At 37.2% G+C, this 4046-nt stretch overlaps 1 pseudogene across 1 annotated transcript; it reads right to left on the bottom strand.

Annotated features, from left to right (window-relative positions):
• Positions 1–499: 499 nt before the first annotated feature.
• On the bottom strand, positions 500–2832 carry LOC143545717 (high affinity nitrate transporter 2.4-like; annotated as a pseudogene). The gene is made up of 3 exons (XR_013137480.1): positions 1854–2832; positions 1642–1757; positions 500–1298 (listed from the first exon to the last, which is right to left on the bottom strand). The product of XR_013137480.1 is annotated as a high affinity nitrate transporter 2.4-like (transcript).
• Between the last annotated feature and the right edge of the window lie 1214 nt (positions 2833–4046).

Genomic DNA, 4046 nt, shown 5'->3' with positions numbered 1-4046 from the left:
AACTACTCTCACTTAAGAAAATATCAGCTTATTTGAATGTTAGTAAGCAGTTTAGTAGCATATTGAAACTGTTTAATATAATAAATGGTGTTGAGCAGTTTCCTATAATTGGAATATAATCCCGAAATAAAGAGAACTCATTGCATAAGTATGTGTTTTCTTTCTTTTCCACAAACTACCAAATCCAAAAAAATTATGTTTTAACTTCAAAGACAAGAGCTCGTAATTTGAATTTAAACAAAAAAAAATGTTTTAAGGAAATTGTGTTGCCACAACCAACCTTTAACTTATCATATGTTTTATGTAACATTTATTTACATCTGTTGAAATATGTTTATTGATTTTAGTTGATGAACGATATATTGTTTCCCACAAAATAATAATTCTCATTAACTTACTAATACAACATAAAACTTTAATTGTACAAAACTCAAATAAAATATAATACTAATAATAATAATTAAAACCCTAGTGTAGCATTTAAAGTACAAGTGATAAGAACGTGATGCCTTTAACAAAAAGCAAAGGCTCCGAGAAATAAGGCACAATATATATGTACGACTACTTATACCATCACACTGTTTTTTTTATTGTTTCTTACTTTCTTTATTAATTTTTCTAACCCTTAAACATGGTGGTTTGCCACGGAATCCGGCGGGGTTTCCGTCACCGCCATCACCGATCTCTTCCCACGCTCGGCGCGGCTGTTCCCGGCGAACTTCATGCTTCCAATATGCATCCCCATCTCTCTCTCCTCCTCACTATACTCCAAGCAATAATAATACTCTTCATTGTACTTGTCATCCTTTGAAGCCGGCAAAAACATACTCCCCCATTGCGGAAAATGAATAAACGCCACCGGAACCGTTAACGCGACCGTCATAACACCCATCCACGTCAGCCCTGACGCGGTCGAAAACCTAGAGCCGGAGAAAAACAAAAGTTGTGTCAAACCGCCACCAACATTGCCACCAGCACCGGTTAAACCGGATAATATGCCGAGAGAGCGGCGGGAGACGAATGGGATAATGCCGTATGTGGCCCCGCATGCGGCTTGTGCTCCCGCGGCCATTAGCATCATGGATAATATGGCGAGTGGTAGCGAATCGGCTAGGCCTAAGAATATGCAAAAAGCTCCTCCTAGGGTTTGTGTTATCCATAATGTCCATAGTCTACCGCGCATGCCGAATTTGCGAGCGGATAGGTCGGATAAGAAGCCGCCGATTGGACGGGTGATGAAGTTGGCTACTCCGAAACTGGCTGCAACTACTCCGGCTGTGTGAAGCTTTAAACTAAACCTATTACACATTATGGAAACAGAAGTTGATTAGTTGTTAAGTTGGTAGTTGTTAATTAGTTGTCAAGTAGGTTAAAAACAGTGTTTTCATAACTGGACCGGATCAACTATGGGTTCCTTGAAATAAAGAGTTTAATCTATATTTTACTGTAAAATTTACTCATATATTTTTAAGAAAACAATATTATATTTCTTCTAAATCATAAATATAATTCTAATAACAAGATATTTGTCTTTCAATTTGATATTTTTAAATATTTTATAAAATTAATATGATGTTATTCGGTTTTTAAATCCGGTCCGATTGATGGTAAAATGAGTCGAAAACAAGATTGTTTAGGTACCTGTCAAAGAAGTATTCAGAGATGACATTATTTAAGCACAACTGCACGCCCATTGAATATCCATAGATCAAGAAAAAGACCCATGTCCTATAATTTGTGAGAGCAATTTTGAACACCTACAATATTAGATTAAAACACAACTCCTTTAGTATAAACTTTAAAGTTATCTTATAACTTTTTTAAAATAAGTTACCACAAACTAATAAAATTACTTTAGAAAATTTATCCTTTGAAGCTCGTCCATCCTTTTGAACTTGAGCAAAGTTACCATCCGGTAAATCTTGTCCATAGACTAAAACAAGAACCCCAACTATTACATGAAACCAGCCAGGGATAAAGAATGCAATCCTCCAGCCCGTAAATGGTGTGATATCAAGCATTTGAGTCATTAAATGAAAAAGCATAGGCATGAGGAGCTGAGTAAGACCTCCTCCCGCGTCGCCCCATCCCGCGGACACCCCGTTTACAACCCCTATAATTTTCCCATTAAACATAACACTTGTCCAATACTGACACGACACGAACGTGGCCAATGAGAACCCGATCATGAACCGGACAGCCACGTAGCCGCCAGCATCTGCCACAAAGGATACACTGAAAACCACTGGAGCCGCCAACAAGTTAATCACGGAGCAACCGTATCTCGGGCCAATGAGGTCACATAGCACCCCCATGACGAGCCGCGAGAGGATGCTGCCGGATACGGAGGCGATTCCCGCGTTGGAGATGTCAGAGCGGGTGAGGTTGAGGTTGTCCCGAATAATGGGAACGAGGGGGGCGGCCGCGAAAGGTGGAGATGACACAAGTGCAAAATGAGAGCCATGAGAGATGGAAGGCTCTCATGTGTGGTTGTGCTACGGAGAAGATCTTCATTTTTGTGGCTTTGTTTTCGGAATCCACGGGTAGTGGGAAGGTCGGGCGGGGCGCGGTGGTGGTGGTTGGGATGGAGATGACTTCTTCATGCTCCGGGATGGTGGCTGAGGAAGCCATTGTGGTTTCTTGATAATGTAGAAATGTAAAGTGAAGAGAAGATGATAAGCTAAGAAAGATCAAGCTGTAGGTGTGCTTATACAAAGATGTATTTGAGGTTATTTATAGGCAAATGGAGGCTTTTGGAAGTTGACTTTTGCAAAAGCATATTCCTTTTAATACCTAACCACATGGGATGGAAATGGAAAATAGGCATGAGTTTTAATTAATTAATTTTTTTGAATTGTTTTTATTTTTTTAAGTAAGATTAGTATAAACAATTATGAAAACTATGGAGTTGTTTCTTATCTTCTGTAAATGGTAATTAACTAAAAAATCAATGTTTTGTACTTTGGAGGTAAGGGGCATAGACCTTAGTGACACTAATTAACGTGTGTACACTACACTTGTCTTTGAATTAGGGTATGTCATGTATCTTTCATAGTAAGGGAATAAGAAGCATTAATAGTTTTGTACATTGATGTGGAGTTATTCATAAGGTAAACATTTATACAGATTGTTAGGTTTATTGAGGTATTGTGGTAATTTTTCTTAGCTTATTGTCAAGTTTAGTTGACCAGTGTCATGGACTACATATCATTACCTGCGATGATGTTTTATTGTAAAACAAACGTGTCATGGTTTGACATTAGTATTTATGAGGTGTTTTCACAATTTCACTTAATAATGACTTGAAAGTTTTATAAGAATGCATATTGCCCTTGTGGTTCGTGAAAGTTTTATTGTTTTTAGATTTGCGTACTCAATATTACTTTGTACATGACTAAATAACCCACGTCGTCCTAAAATGGTTTTGTTGTCAATGTTATATTAAAGAAGACCTAAGAGCTGGGTAAATTATTGATTTTAGCATGTTATGAATTTTTAAATAGACTGTGTAAATATGCAGCCCATATGTTTAAATTTATTTATCATCGTGTTTTTATTTTTGCTTAGTTTACATTGTATGAAACGGGAGCATTCACATCCCGTTTCTCATCCTCATCTCTATAATTACACTACAAAACACTACATTTCTCTTTCCTGTTTAATTAAATAATACTTCTATCATTACAGTTTCTCTCTCATGTACTCACAACCAATCCAACAAATATTAAAAAATAAATATGGGCAAACAATGTTCCCCAAGTGTTTCCCTAAATTTACAAAAAATCACTACATTTCTCTCTCCACCCTATAATTTACACTTACAATCATTCAAAACTCCAACCTATAATTTACAAATTCTCCTCACATAATTATGGGAGATTGGATGAGAATGCTCTAAGTCAACAAGTTGATTTATGATTGGAATGTGTGTCTTGGCTTACTATAGGTTGCACGCGAACGTAAGAGTTCATTGAAGTTATAAATTAAAGAATGGGAGTTGTAGGAGGCATAGCCTACGCCCCTCCCAGCGTATGCTACGTCACTTG

This window comes from Bidens hawaiensis, unplaced genomic scaffold, assembly GCF_021521415.1.
Source record: "Bidens hawaiensis isolate Kalapana, Puna unplaced genomic scaffold, B.hawaiensis_p1.1 tig00014024_1, whole genome shotgun sequence".
Lineage (NCBI taxonomy): Eukaryota > Viridiplantae > Streptophyta > Magnoliopsida > Asterales > Asteraceae > Bidens > Bidens hawaiensis.
This window is presented reverse-complemented; position numbering and strand designations above follow the sequence as displayed.